This window comes from Podarcis erhardii, assembly GCF_964252035.2.
Source record: "Podarcis erhardii genome assembly, chromosome: 12".
Classification (NCBI taxonomy): Eukaryota; Metazoa; Chordata; class Lepidosauria; order Squamata; family Lacertidae; genus Podarcis; species Podarcis erhardii.
Window position 1 is genome coordinate 18,826,045 of NC_138513.1, and position 15,883 is coordinate 18,841,927.

Sequence of the window (15,883 nt, forward strand, 5' to 3'; positions counted from 1 at the left end):
CTGCTGTCCAGGTTGGATGCATTTTGCTGAGTAGTGGTAAAAAAATATGTCAGGCTGCAGAAGTGCTGGGATCTGTTATACATGCACAGCAAACCATCTCCCCACCCCCCCACCCCCCAGACATAATCAGTATTGTGTAGCTGGGAGGCAGGACGATTAATGATGTCTGAGATAAAACACTGCTACGGTAAGGAAGCTAGAGGCATGCTGCTGCCTTGGAGTACTGCAGTGTTCAGCTTCTCTGTTGGTAGCAGTGCTTCTACCTGTGCGGTGTTGATCTGATCAGATCAAGGAGAACAGAAATGTGAGACTTGGCTACTGGCTTTTGGCAGAGTTGTAGCATATCAGCTTCAATATTGGCAATGATAGGACCTTGTGACTTCAACCAAATATTATTTATGAGGAAGCTTTGAAAATAACTAGTTCTGATGGCTATGCATGTCTGGTTTCAATGTTGGCTGTTCTAGGATGTACTTTGTAGTAGGACTTAAGATGCTTGAAGCTTGGATTGCACTATGTATAAAAGGCTTTAAACAGGAAAAGGAGTCAAGTAAAAAACATGTGTAATGTCTTACCTTGTTAGGGTTGTGTTCACCTGGTTAAAGAAGTGATACTTCAGTTATGCACGTGTGTTCAGACGAGACCTGCAAGGTTTTCTCTTCAAGGTGCTGCTGCAAACTGCCCTTGAGCTTGGGGAAGGGGGGGAAGAGCACAATCTGCGCTACGTTCTGTGAACTTCTGATATCTGCACTTTGCTGACTGTCCCTACTTTGCTTGGACAGAAACCTTTGCTGTCTTGTTACTTTCAGTTACTGCAGTTATTTAAAACAAACTGACTGTGAATTTCTCCCACTGAACTTGTGTGCCTATATTGGCAGCTTTTACCAGAAGCTAAATCAGGCTGCCTTTTGATCTTCAAACCTAGCTACTTCCAAATCCTCTCTGCTGCCTACACACTTCCCCTCTCTTACTTGAAAAGTGCTTTGTTTTGCAAATACATTTGTGTTGTTGAGAATTGTTTTGCAAATGCATTGTTGTACATATATGGGAAATATCCACCACTGCACAGGCATCGCCCTTTGCACAAGTGCAGGTTTGTATGCAACTTTAAGATGTTAATGATAACTTTCATAGCTATTCACTCTGTTCTATTGCAGTGGTGCTATGCTGCATCTTGAGGTTAGGTTTGTGGTTTGGTGACTAATCATCCTCTTTATCCAGAAACAGCATAATACTATCTTTCTTGGGAAACGTATCTGTGTTAGGGGGAAGTTGGCTAACAAGTCTCCCGAAGCAGTGTTACTAGACTTCTCATTTCTTAGACTTATTCTTGGCATCCAGATATATTGGAAGTTGTGCTAAACTGTGTAATGGCTCTCCGTCTTCATATTTCCCCAAACAGCAAGTGAAGATCATTTTAACTAGAGCTTTTCATCCAAGGAAGAGTGATTCTATGTGAAAACTTTGTCTTAAAATATGAAAACCAAGCACAGCATCTGAGCATTGCATGTGGGTATATTTACACAAATGTGTCCAACTTCGGTCACTGTCCTAGGACTCATCACCCAAGAAACTCATTTGTATACAAGAAATAATTTCACACTTCTGAGCCACAGACCCTTGGTAGCAATCTAGGCTTGGGCTTGTGGAACTGTGAAAGTCATGCATCACCTGTGGCGTCCGCCTTATGATAAATGAGAGAGATGGGTTGTTGACTCTTCAATTCTCTTTTAACCTCTGATTTGTTTACATCTTCATGAGATGAAGGCAAGTTCAGGGGTTATCTCAGAATAATTGATAATGTAATCAGACTTGTTTTCTATTGATTGCGGTAGTAAATGCCATGAGTTGATGACTTTGACATTAAAATAATTGTAACAGATTTGTCTTGTAGGATGAGAAGCTGCAGGAGATGTTGAACTGTAACTTTTAGTGCAGAGTTTTCACCATGTTTTTTAACTTCAAGTCTTACAGTGGCAAAATATTTTTTATAGATGCAGTACTTCTAAACACATAACTTAATAGACTACTTGGAACATGTGTTAACTTAGAAGCAGCCTGATCTGCTAAGAATGGGGCCATAGGGCTAGACTTGTAAAAGATAAGGTAGGTTAATTTGAAAAAGGAATTTAAAAGTCATTAATAAAGATTAGCAATCATTTGGTTGTCTCCCTCATAGCTTTAACTTCTTTTTAAACTCCACCAGACTGAGCAGCTTTTGTAAGATACTAATGTTGAAGTCATACTGAATACATTGAAACCACAAGTGTAGAATTAAAGTGTGAAAAGTGTAAAATCTGAAGAAAAACCAGAGTATGTGTAGAATTAAAGAAATTGCAGAAACATGCTCTTAACTAAACTTGTAGAAGAAAAGAAAATACGGTTTTAAGTACTCTTATTTTGTAAGTGCATGTGTTGGAATGGCCGTTCTTTTAAATGACCAAAGCGTTATAGGCAATGCTGGAAAAATATATTTCAAATTCCTAAGCCAGTTTGAGCTTTATATATGTTTAGATGACATCCTTGGGCAAATACGTTATGGCTCTTCTCCCCACCCCTACAGATTCTATACGTTTTGTAGGCATTGTTAGATTCCTGCATCTTTGTCTAGTCCTGGGCATAAGGGAAAGTACCGTAAATGCTAGGAGTGGTAGGAAGGCATTCGCCATTTGTGTGTGTAGGCTTTGAATAGTACATAACTGTGTTCTGTGTTTGTCTACAGCTTCCTTGGAACCTGTGCAGAGTATCTTTGGTGGAGAGGAGTCCTCTCACTCATCCCATTTGGCACAGAATATAGCTACTTGGAAAGTGGGTAGAGTAGAGTCTCTTCTGCCCTTGCTAAGAACTGATTGCAACATTTTTATAATCCCCACAATCCTGTTTCATATCACAGTGAACATCTGTGGAATTTCTTGTCTGGGAATGAAAAAGCTTTCTGTGAACAGTGTTTCAAACAAGCAGCTTTCGCCATGAATAAGGACCATATAATAGAAAACCCTTCTTTGCCTTCATTTTCAAAAACAAAAAACAGAAACTTCTTAAAAATATAGTGCTATTGTTGCTAGTCAATTAGTTTTTGCCTTTTTTAATATATATATATTTACTAGCACTGGTATGATCACATTTTCATGCTATAATCTCTTGGGGGTAGAGCTAACTTTTCTGCTTAGAAATGCTTGACCAAATGGCTCGGAGCAAAAGTAATTTGTAATTTACCCACACACACTCCCAACACTTGAGCAGTGAGTGCTTAAAATAAGCTTCTGAGCTTTCACCAGCAGCTACTACTAGCTCATGGAGCACCTAGCCTGATAGATATGCAGATCATGCAAGTGCAGATTGGCACAAGGCCAAAACAATATTGACTTTCCATTTTGAGCAAGAAGAAGAATTTCAGGGTAAGGATGCTTTCCTCAGAATACAGCTGGGCATTACAAGATAGATAATCTTTTGTTCCAAGCCCATTAATTTCAGATGCTGACAGCATCACTAATAGACTTTTATTTTTAGGAGACTATGAAAACAGCCTTGGCTTCAAACTTGAATATAAGAATGAAAAAAGTTAGAATTCATTTGTAACATAGTGTAGGTAGACCTAACTTTTAGGTTGGCTCTTTGCTTTGTTTTGAGGGTTTTATGTGGCCCCAGGTTTGTAATGCTGGAGAATGGGGTGGACCAGATTCCTGTTCTACCTCTCCCAGTAATGCTATGTCTTAAGCCCTTTTTAGGCCTCACTCTTGCTAGCCCCACCTGGGGGTGGGATGAAGAATGGAGCCATCTATAAAGTGAAATGTTATGTATAATAATTTATTATTTATATCCCGACCATCTGGCTGAGTTTCCGTAACCACTCTGGGCGGCTTCCAACTGAATATTAAAAACAATACAGCATCACACATTAAAACACAGGGCCGCCTTCAGTTGTCTTTTAAAAGTAAAATAGTTGTTTATTTCCTTGACATCTGGGAGGCTGTTCCACAGGGCGGGCGCCACTACCGAGAAGGCCCTCTGCCTGGTTCCCTGTAACCTCACTTCTCGCACTGAGGGGACCGCCAGAATGCCCTCGGCACTGGACCTCAGTGTTCGGGCTGGATGATGGGGGTGGAGATGCTCCTTCAAGTATACAGGACCGAGGCCATTTAGGGCTTTAGAGGTCAGCAGCAACACTTTGAATTGTGCTTGGAAACGTACTGGGAGCCAATGAAGATCTTTCAGGACCAGTGTTCTCGGCAGCCACTCCCGGTCACCAGTCTAGTTGCCACATTCTGGATTAATTGCAGTTTGAGAGTCACCTTCAAAGGTAGCCCCACATAGAGCGCATTGCAGTAGTCCAAGCAGGAGATAACTAGAGCATGCACCACTTTGGCAAGACAGTCCGCGGGCAGGTAGGTCTCAGCCTGCGTACCAGATGGAGCTGGTAAACAGCTGCCCTGGACACAGAATTAACCTGCGCCTCCATGGACATGTGCTCCTTCAGGGGCAGTTACCCCATTCAGGATCAGGAAGTCCTCCATGTAATGCATAGACTGTCCCTGCTATTTGAGACCAAGGCTTTGGAGTACTTGGTGCAACTCTGGCACAATGTGACTTACCTGCTGCTTTCCCATAAAACCCCAGTCAGCCTACCTGTTGACTAACTTTGGGTTTAGCCCTGAAAATGTGAGGAAATGCAAGCATCCTACAATCATCAAAGTGCTCTGACTTAATTGAGTGAGAAAGCTGATCAAGGGGGTGGAACAGCTCCCCTGTGAGGAGAGGTGGCAGCATTTGGGCAATATAGTTTAGAGGAAAGGCAATTAAGAAGTAGAGGTATATAAAATTATGCCTGGCCTAGAGAAAGTAGATAGGGGAAAGTTTTACTCTCTCTCATAACATTAGAATTCATGGACATCCAATGAAGCTGGACATTGGAGGATGCAGAAGAGACCAAAAAAAATTGCAGCACATAGTTAAACTTTGGAATTTGCTCCCACAGGAGGCAGTGATGGCCACCAACTTGGATGGCTTTACAAGAGGATTAGACAAATCCATGAAGGATTAGGCTATTGTTGGCTATTACCTACCCATAATGGCTATGCTCTGCCTCCATGGTTGAAAGTTATAAGCAAATTGCAGGAAACCACAGGAAGGGAGAAGGCTCTTGCAGTCGGATCCTGCTTGCCCGCTTCCCACAGGCATCTGGTTGGCCACTGTGACAACATGATGCAGCTGGGTGAGATGAGCCACTGGCCTGATCCAGAAGGCTCTTTTTACATTCTTAATGGGGAAAAATACGTCATTCAGGCCAAACTGTAGGAAGATCTTCTCTCATGCTGTGCCATGTTGGCTAGATTACGGGGCTATAGATCTGATTTGCATTCTTCTCAATGGAAATCCGATGTGTAGAACTCTAGGACTGGCTTGTTCTGAATTTCTAAAAGCTATTGCAGTGACTGCCAATATCATAAAAGCTGGGCCATCCAAAACAGGATTGAAATCATTCGATGCATTATGTGGATACATTTAGTAATGCTAACTGTCAGTCATAATAGAACATTGAAGACACAGTTAAGATGTCAGGTAAGATATAATAAGTCAATGCATTCTACAATACCTGCCAATTTATTGCCCAATTCACTCAGTTTGCTGAGAGCTCCGAAAGGGAGCCCTTGAATTCCTTTTTGCTGCCACTCTGAATAATTTGGTGTTTGCAAACTTGGGTCACTTTGCTGCTCACCCTAACTTGAGATACGAGCTAGCATTCATAGGATAAGAGAGCAAGTCCTCCTATGGATTGATAAGTTTTTTCTGGAGCCTTTGAGAGCTTCTCTCAGAAGCTATTTGAACATTTAAGTATACAATGTCCACTGGCTCACACCTGTCCATATGCCTGACACACTCCCCACAAATGCTAAAATGTTCGTAAGAGAGGACCTGCCTTTGCAGAAGCCATGTTTATTCTTTTTCGTTAAGACTAATTCTTGTGTAGTCTTGGCTATATCACAGTTCATGTTATCTTTAACATAGTCCCCAATCTACCCAAAACAGATATTAAGCAAATTGACCTGCACCTTCCTGGATTCTGGTCCCTTAATCTTTAAAAACTAGTGTCACATTTGCTGTTTTCCAGCCCTCTGGTACAAAGGCCAATCTTTGTTGAGTGGTAACCACCTGCTTGATTAAGATGGCTTGGCATTACATAAATGGGCTTCATGTTTGAGGGAAAGCTACAGCACTAAAGTTTACGCATTTTATACTTAGAGCAGATGACATGATGGAAAAAGTTGAAAGATTGCACTTTAAACATTTAACACAAACTATTCAAACCAGCAGTTGCTATAGTTACTGTGGTAGCATCTGCAAACCCATAGGACATCTTAAGTAGGCAGATCAGACTATCTCTCTCTTTCTAAAATGTGACTCATTTACAAGAACCAGATCCACTCTTCTTACTAAGTAAAGGAACTTGCAAGATGTTTGACCTTATAGGAGAATAACACAAATTCTTAAAATATTTTTGCATGGCAGTGATTCTTTAAATATAGAATGAGTCCAAATGGATACAGGGCATCTTGGAGGGATGGTAGTGCAAAGATAAGATCATGAGCCCTGTGGTGCCTGCCTTCCTACGTTGTCCAACTCCCTAAAAGATAAGAGAGGGTTGTCTATATTGGATCTCTGGGATAACTTACTTTCTATCTTCCAACCTGATAGAAAAGAAGAGGTGTTTGTTCTCTTCTAATGATGCTGCTCTGTATGGCTTTAGATAGTCTGATGCCTTGCTCTTCTTTTAGTGCAGGTGATAATGCCTCATGCCATATAAGCTTGGCAGCTTTAGGATGTAGTTGCACCACTGTATTCAAGGTGTTCTGAACTTTCACCTGCAGAGCTGATGGTTAACTTGGCCCCGCTTCTGTGTGAATCTTTACTTTTTGCCCTCCCCAACCCAGTATTAGCAGACTTTGAAAAAACACTGAGCTGATGTCTAGTAACCCTGTTACTGTTGGAGGATGTTTTGTGAGGATTTTTCTTTGAATACCATATTTTTCCATGTACAGTGGTACCTCGGGTTACATATGCTTCAGGTTACAGACTCCGCTAGCCCAGAAATAGTGCTTCAGGTTAAGAACTTTGCTTCAGGATGAGAAAAGAAATCCTGCTCCAGCGGCACGGCGGCAACAGGAGTCCCCATTAGCTAAAGTGGTGCTTCAGGTTAAGAACAGTTTCAGGTTAAGAACGGACCTCCAGAACGAATTAAGTACTTAACCCGAGGTACCACTGTATAATACACCCCCTTGTATAAGACAACCTCCCCTTTTTAACCCAAAATTAAGAAATTTAGTTGTTTAGCTTTAGGGGGTGGGGTGGTCACTTCCGCCAATCGCTCACCCGCCTGCCCACCACTGCTGATTGCACACCTCGCCGCAGCCAGTTGTCTGCCAGTTTGCCGCCACCAACAGCCCACCCGTCCACTAGCCACAGCCACCAATAGCCAGCAGGCCATTAATTGCACGTTCCCCCTCTGCATTCGCTATCTGTGTATAAGACAACACCCAATTTTTGCCTAATTTTTTTTTAGCAAAAAGCATAATCTTATACACTGAAAAATACGGTACTTCTCTTGGGGAAGCCAGTGTGAGGAAATGAAAACACGGTATTAATTACACCAAAGCAGGCAGAGTTACTTAAGTTGCAAAACCCCAGCTGGGCATAGGGTAAGACAGTAAATCCTAACATAGTTGAAGGCATTGGCAAAAGGGAAGAAGAATCTTGCCGAAGGCTTTTAGTTTGCAAAACTCTGAAATACTGGAAACCTACTATGTAATTTCAACTTCATTGTTCAAACTGTGAGTTCTAGTTCTCATGCAGCCAAAGTGGCACTAGCCAAGCAACAAGAGGGAGGTATTAGCAGTCTCGGGAACTTCAAAGTTTTCAGAAGTGCATCTTTAGAAAAGCCCTAAGGAGAATGTCCAGAATAGCCCAGTGCAGACTGAGCATGCTCAGTGAGCATAGAATGTTGACAAACTCCAGTGGGGGTGGGGGAGGATGGAATACAGTGGTTGGAATTCTGAATGCCAGTGATGGACTGTGCAGAATTTGGTTGCAGATCTCACTTGTATCTGCTGAAATCCCATGGTCTAGAGATTGAATTCATGTATGTAAACCTTATTTTCTATTAAGGTTAGAATAGAATAGTTTGCACAACTGGAATTAAAATCAATGGGCATAGAAGTGTGTGCTAGTTCCTGTAACTTCAGTTGTAAATAGAACCTGTTCAGGGTTTTGTGGTGTTTTCTGGAACTGTAAGTACAACCATCTCAGAAGCGGAGTCTGTATAATTAGCCTCAGGCTGGCTTGATCTGAGCATTCTCTTGGTGGCACTCTTGATACTGTGTGGATACTCCTAAAATATGTTGATTACAAGTAAGACTTGACACTTGACTTATATCGAGACGTAAGCTATAGATTTGCCAATATAACCATGTAATGCACCTTGTGATGGCCAAAGAAAATCCAAAGACCATCCCATCACTGTCAGCGACAGTGGCACCATTGACACACCACAGTAAACCTTTTGTTAGCTGTTTACTACGCATGTGTCTAAAAGGGCTCTTTTGCTCCTCCCCACTCACATTGGGAAGGAAACAAAGCATGATCCCTGGCTTAGCATTTCCACCCAAAATGAGGATTGGGCTTTGTTTTGTACCCAACAAACCATGAACTCTAGCCAATGTTTGCTCTTGGCTTACTGATCAGGGTTTGTTGGGTGCAAAACAATCCACTATCTCTGTTTTGGGTGTAAATGCTAAGTCCACGGATCATGTTTTGTTTCCTCCCAGCATAAGCTGAGAGGGGCAAAGATTTTGCCCATGCATTGTAAGACATTGGTTTTCGAGGTACCATGAAGTACATATGCAGCCATTAATTTGTGCATTTGTTATTGTTTAAGCTGAGCTGCAAGTTGTGTTTCTATGCTGATTTTATTATTGTAAATCTTGTATCACCATTGTTGAGTGGTGATGTTGGAACTGGTGCCAAAGCACATATAAAAAGGTTGTCTTTGTGTTGCCATAGAGCACATCACTCTGGAGTAAGTTAGCTTGGTATTAAAGCATATGGCAACGCCCCCCCCCAACTTAATTCATTTCTTTACAGTTAATACTTTTTTCACTTTATGATTTTCTTTCTGGTTAGAGGTATGCAGTCTTCCATTGCCCCCCACCCCTATTCTATCACTGAATCATCTGCTTTTTCTTGGCAAACTTTCTCAAGACTGTTCTCAGCCGCATAATTATTAGGGCTGATGGGCTTGCTAGATAATATGCAGTCACTTCCCCAAAATGCTTTTCAGTTGAGCAGATTGAATGCAGGCAAGATGAAAGTACTCAGTATGCCTTTAAGTTACCATATTTTTTGCTCTATAGGATGCACCGGACCATAGGACGCACCTTTTTTTTAGAGGGGGAGAACAAGCAAAAAAAATTCTCCCCCTCTCTGCTCAGCGCCCCTTCAGCGAAGTGGCAGGAGAAACGGAGCCCCTTCCATTTCTCCTCCCACTTCGCTGAAGGGGCGCTGCGCAGCTCTCCCTCTCTGCTGAAGCCAGGAGAGTCTTGCTCTCCCAGCTTCAGCAAAAGGAACCCGAAGACTTTGGAGCGCAGCGCGAGATCCCGCTGTGCTCCAAATGCTTCAGGCGGCTATCGCTGAAGCCTGGAGAGCGAGAGGGGTCGGTGCGCACCGACCCCTCTCGCTCTCCAGGCTTCAGCGAAAGCAACGCGTAGCCTCCGGAGCGCGGAGGGAGCGCTCCCTCTGCACTTTGGAGGCTTTGCGTTGCTATCGCTGAAGCCAAGGAGCCTGCATTCGCTCCATTGGACGCACACACATTTCCCCTTAATTTTTGGAGGGGAAAAGTGCGTCCTATAGAGCAAAAAATACAGTAATTGCGCTCTTGGAGACATGGGACCCCTTGTATGTTGGTTTACTGTTATAGCAATCAGCCCCCATGACTATGAGCTGGTTCATATGTAAAGCTAAGCCAAACCATGGCTTAGCATGAATGGGCGAGTTCCTGAGGAAACCCCAGTTTATTTCACTTCAGTGCAGCAATGGCAACGCAGGAGGAACAAAGCAGCTACAATCTTCTCTTTGCCATAGTCTGGGTTAGCATTACAGGTGCCTTCTAGAAGACAATCTATTCCCCCTAAGATAAGATGACATCACTTGGATTGGATTCCAAATCAGAGTGGTCAAAATATGCAAAAACTGCTAAAAGCTACTATGCACCAAAATTCCAAGGTTAGAGCCAGGATACAATTCAACAAAATAGGTTCTTAACTTCAAAACTATTAACGGAGGTAGGATCTTACAGGTTGAAGAATCAAGCTTATTTTCCATCCCTTATAATCTACAACTTCTGCATAAATTTATCTTCCCAGAGTGGCTAAGTAGTAAGGCAATAGGAATCTGAAATGAAAAATGGCTGTCATAATAGCTAATGCTGCTGATTTCTAGCACATGATTGAAGTAGATTCATTAGTATGTAAAATGCCATATGTATACATGCCTTAGCGATCATTAGTTATACAGTGGTTAAGTACTTAATTCGTTCCAGAGGTCCGTTCTTAAGCTGAAACTGTTCTTAACCTGAAGCACCACTTTAGCTAATGGGGCCTCCTGCTGCCGCTGTGCCGCCGGAGCAGGATTTCTGTTCTCATCCTGAAGCAAAGTTCTTAACATGAAGCATTATTTCTGGGTTAGCAGGGTCTGTAACCTGAAGCGTATGTAACCTGAAGCGTATGTAATCTGAGGTACCACTGTATTTTTAAATTTGGGATTAATTCCCAACTTGCATGCATGCTTTATCTTATGTGGAAGTGGTGGGGGGACGCAGGTGGCGCTGTGGTCTAAACCACTGAACCTCTTTGGCTTGCCATTCCAAAGGTCAGTGGTTCGAATCCGTGTGATGGGGTGAGCTCCTGTCGCTCTGTCCCAGCTTCTGCCAACCTAGAAGTTTGAAAGCATAATATTGTGAGTAGATAAATAGGTACCGCTGTGGCGGGAAGTTAAACGGTGTTTCCGTGTGCTCTGGTTTCTGTCATGGGTGTTCCGTTGCGCCAGAAGGGGTTTGGCCATGCTGGCCACATGACCTGGAAAAGCTGTCTGTGGATGAACGCTGGCTCCCTCAGCCTGAAAAGAAAGATGAGCGCCGCACCCCATAGTTGCCTTTGGCTGGACTTAACTGTCCAGGGGTCCTTACCTTTTACCTTTACCTATGTGGAAGTAATAGAAAATGCATGATGATTGAAATTGTTTTACTAGCAGTTAGAGCTGAACAGCACTGAGAAACCTACTGAATATAAACCCTCTCATTTTCATTTGGCAATGCTTTGTGCTCCAGTATACAGCAACAAGTTTAAGATCTGAAGCACTAAGTCTTTTGATGAGAGCTACAGAGGAAAGCATACTGCTATTGGTGCTTTCATCTATTTTGTTGAGGGGAGAGGGGGAAGCTCTTATTTTTATTGATCCAAGTTTGGTATGATTTCTTTACTTATTCTGCATGTTCTCTATATGTTTTCCTAAACACATGGATATTTGTTGCAATTGTTGCTACAAATCCTAAGCATATGCAAAGCTTTGGTTTCAGTTCAAATTCCAGTATTAGTAATTGTTCTGCCTCCTAACCCATGTTTGAATCGGCCTCTCCAAGCAGCATAATTGCCGGCAAACTACCTGTATTCGATTTATGCTTTCCTGATAACCCTATTATGCCATTCTATCTGTCTTGTTTTCTGAGGTGTAGGTTCTTGGAGAGGTTTGAATCATGCTTGGCTCATTAGTTCACAGCTGTCAGCATTTGCTATTGCTAGCATTTAATTCAAGTGTACTTCAGGGGTCAAGAATATATAAAGACTGTTGAGCCACTCTGCCACACTGAGTTTCTGAAATCATAATTTTGAGAATCACCTTCACTTTTTCAATCTGAATGCTAAGTTAGGTGATGTACTTAAATGTGGAGTTCTGCAAGTATCTGTTTGCATTTTAATGGTCTAGAGATGGCAAACTTTCCAATGCTTATCTTAAAGAGGAAGATAAAATTAAGCAGTTTCCTTTGTGCACTGTTACGAAGATGACAAGATTCTCCTCACTCACTTGGATACTACATGTTTCACTTTTGGTGTTCTCTTTATTCTCGCTTCTGTTGGAGAATTTGATTTTTGTCTGATTCTTGCCAAAAGGATGTGTATTGATTGCTACCCTTTTTATATAACCCTAAGAACTGCAAGTTGTATGTTCTGCTGATTGCGAAAAATTTGTCACCACAACAGACACCATGGAGTTGGCATGTTTACTTTGCAGTCTTCTTCAATGAGTTCTGCAATGCTACAGCTACATGGGTTAAAGCCTAGTTGCACACAACTATACATTTGTTCTGTAGAGACTTTTATATGTTAAACAAGTCATGTGAACTGGCCTCTACCAAGGCACTGGAAGCACAAATTGCTGTGTGGATTCTTCACTTCGAATCTCTTTCATGCAGGGTGTGTCGTTGACAAAAAATGATGTTGCACAGTTATTAACCAGCTGTCTTCAACAACTATGAGTGACTGGATGGCTGGCTAGAGTACTGTCACAGTGCTAGCAAATGGAGCAGTGCATACACGGATGCCATTCCTGCTATATATAGGTCTTCAGGGATTTCTCTGTGTACCCACCAGAAATCTTTCTGGACTGATCTGTGCTCACAACTGAGAAAGGGAGTATGGCTCCATAGTCAGTAATGTTGTTTAATGTAAGGGCATTGCGAGCATGAAAACACTGTACTCTCTACGATATATAATTGTCCTAAACTATTTTTAAATGTTCTGTGGATGACTACAGTTGGTATAGTTAGTGTCATCAGCACCAGCTGAAGTTTCTGAACAGTCTTCAGAGGCAGCCTCACGTATAACATGCTGCAATGATCTAACCTCGAGGTTACCAGAACATAGGTGGCAGAAGTTAGGATATCTCTGTCCAGTTGGGGTGCTGCTGGGCCACCAGCCAAAGCTGGTAGAAGGCACTCTGTGCCACTGAGGCCACCTGAACCTTAAGTAATGTCAATTGATTGAGAAGTATCCCCAACCTGTGTATCTGCCCCTTCAGAGAGAGTGTAACACCATCAAGAGCAGGCAACCTCCCATCCATCTGGTATAGGGAACCACCCACTAGCAGTGACTCAGTCTTAACTGGATTGAGTTTCAGTTTATTGGCTCTTATCCAGTCAATTACCACTGCAAGGCAACTCACTTTCCAGCACATCCCCTGCCACACCTGAGGGCCCTATCCTCAAGAAAGGCTGTGGGGGTTGGAGGCTTGTTTGGAAGAGAGTTGGAGCTGTTGACTCCAATCTTTGACCTGACCAACTAGAAATTGTAGACCTTTGTTAGCTAGTATGAGCACTATAGGCGAGATCTAGCAATAGATAAGTCTTGAAAGAATATATATATTAAGGCTGAATTTCTAGACACATTTTTTGCTGGTTTAGTGGGATTTCCTGATTCCCTCCTCCATTTTTGCCAAGACTGGCAACAGTGGCTGTTTGTAATTAGCAATTTGTTGGGCCATTGATTACATAATACTATTCTACATAAAAGTATGGTACCTGGAATGCATAGTTATTTCTTTGATTTGGAAGACGTGGATTCATATCCCATGTCTACTGTGGACTTGGAGTGACCTTCCTGTGGTCAGTGAAGTAGTAATAAAACAAATGTATTGGAAGTAAAATAAGCTTCTTAAATATGAGTAGTCCAAACTTCAAAAGTTGCTTCTTCTAGCTATGTATACTTCAGATGGTATTTGGATCAGTTCCATGAACTCTGAGTAGTAATAGCCTAGTTCTTTGATCTTAACAGCTGTTTGACAAAGGCTTGTCTTGTCAGTGGTGCAGAGTGACCTGATACTCAAATTAGACATGTCATGTAGGTCAAACAGGATGCATCATTACTTTGGCCTAACTGCATCATACTTCAGACTCAGCATTGTGTTTATTTAGCTGACAAGAAGATCAAATATCAATCCAGAAAAACAATTTTGTTAACTTCTGTGCATGTTCTCTTTGCAGATTTTGTTTCTGCTGCTCTTTATGTCTTTTCCCCATTTCTGTTAAAGAAGAAGAAGAAAAAAGCCAATAATATTGCAGCTGCCACATCCTCAAGGCACTTAATTCAGATTAGTTGCACTGTATATGTTGGATTGCTTCTGAAATAAGTGGTTTGAGGATTGTAGTCTCTGTTACATTCCCCATGGCACAGACACTATCTGTTCCGTTTGCTTCTTGTGGCGGCTTGAGCATAATACATGGATTGCAGCCTTTTTTTCTTATCTTGAGCTTCTAGGGAAGAATATATTTAGTTACTAGTCCTTGTTCATAGTATACTTTTTTCAACATGTGAGTAAAAAAATCATCTTTGTCTCCTAGCTAGAAAGAATGAAAGGTTTAAAAGGATGTTGACATTCTTGGTTGGAGATGGGACACCATGTAACCTCTTAGTTTCTAAGAGTACTTAAATAAACAACTTTTGTGTTTTTGCTCTTGCATGCTATGGCAGAACCCCAGTGGAACTGCTAATGTGATCCCTAGAGGATTAATAAACATCAAAGCAGGAAATGTTTACTAGATGCTTTAGAAGTATTGCATGTTGAAACTCTTGGTTAAAAGCACATTTGGTCAGTGATGAAGCCTTAGTTTACTGAATTGGAATGACTTAAAAAGTGGGATAATAATATACATACAGGGAATTTTTGAAAAGCCTTCTATCCGCGGGAATGGTGGCAGCAGTGGTTACTTGAGCAATATCTTGTTATAAACTACGGTTATTGCCCATAGAACTGGGGCAAGTCCCATAGTCATAAGAGCTTCTCTCTGTGTTCTCAGCAAGGAATGGAGTCTGTAGTCCAACGCCAACTGCTGTGTGCTTGACAACAATTTCTATCTAGGTCTAGTACAAAACCATTGTAATGGCTATTTAGGTTATTTTCACCCTGTCTTGCAACTTAAAAAAAAAAAAAAATCCTCAGGGTAGCTTATGAAACACAATATACACAACAGGGATCTGTGCTGCTTTCTTCTCCTGCAAACAGTGAGGGCAGGACCCAGGTGGGTAGTTTGTTCCAGGCAGGCTGACTGCCACTGTGGGAAGCTATAAACCATTGCTTTCCCTAAGCACCATCGCCAGAGGCTGCTTCCTTTCTTCTCTTCACCTGCCCCCTCCCAGGATTCTAGTCCACAGAGACATTTCTGAACACTGGGGGGGGGGGTCTGAATGGAGACTGCACTGGATTGCGTCCAGTCTTGTAACTCTCTCTAGCCATATTAACACAGCTTTGTTAATATACAGCCAAAGATAGCTAACCTGTGGCCCTAGATGGTGTTAGACTATAACTCCTATTACCCTGGCCCACTGACTGTGCTGGTTAAAGATGATGGGAGCTGGTGTCCCAATGGCATTCAGAGAGCCACAGGCTAACTGCTAATTTAGAATGACATTTACAAGCAGGAGTAAGCCGCAGCAAGCCTTGAACTTCTACCCTTCCGTTCTCCCTATCCTCCAGGAAGTGGCGTTTGGAAGCTTCAATATTAACCATGGTTAACATGAACCACCACAAGTGAACTTGTGGTTTGTCTGGAGTGAGATACCACGAGGTCAGGTCTGGACACTGAAGCCAAACCATGACTTAACTGCTGGCCGCATGGCGACAGCAGCAGAAACGAAGCAGCTGTGATTTTTGACCCAATCGTGTTTCACTCTTGCTCGTTCACACTTCGCAGTGGTTTGAATTGTCCAGTGAAACTCAGCAGAATTCACTTCCAAGGTTTTGATCTTCTTCACAAATCATCATCTGTCAGTTTAAATTCTGTATT

At 42.1% G+C, this 15,883-nt stretch overlaps 1 protein-coding gene across 3 annotated transcripts in view; it reads left to right on the top strand.

The window, feature by feature from the left end:
- The window catches only part of PIP4K2A (phosphatidylinositol-5-phosphate 4-kinase type 2 alpha), a 163,424-nt gene that overhangs the window by 99,887 nt on the left and 47,654 nt on the right, over positions 1-15,883 (top strand). The gene's annotated exons all lie outside the window — the stretch shown is intronic.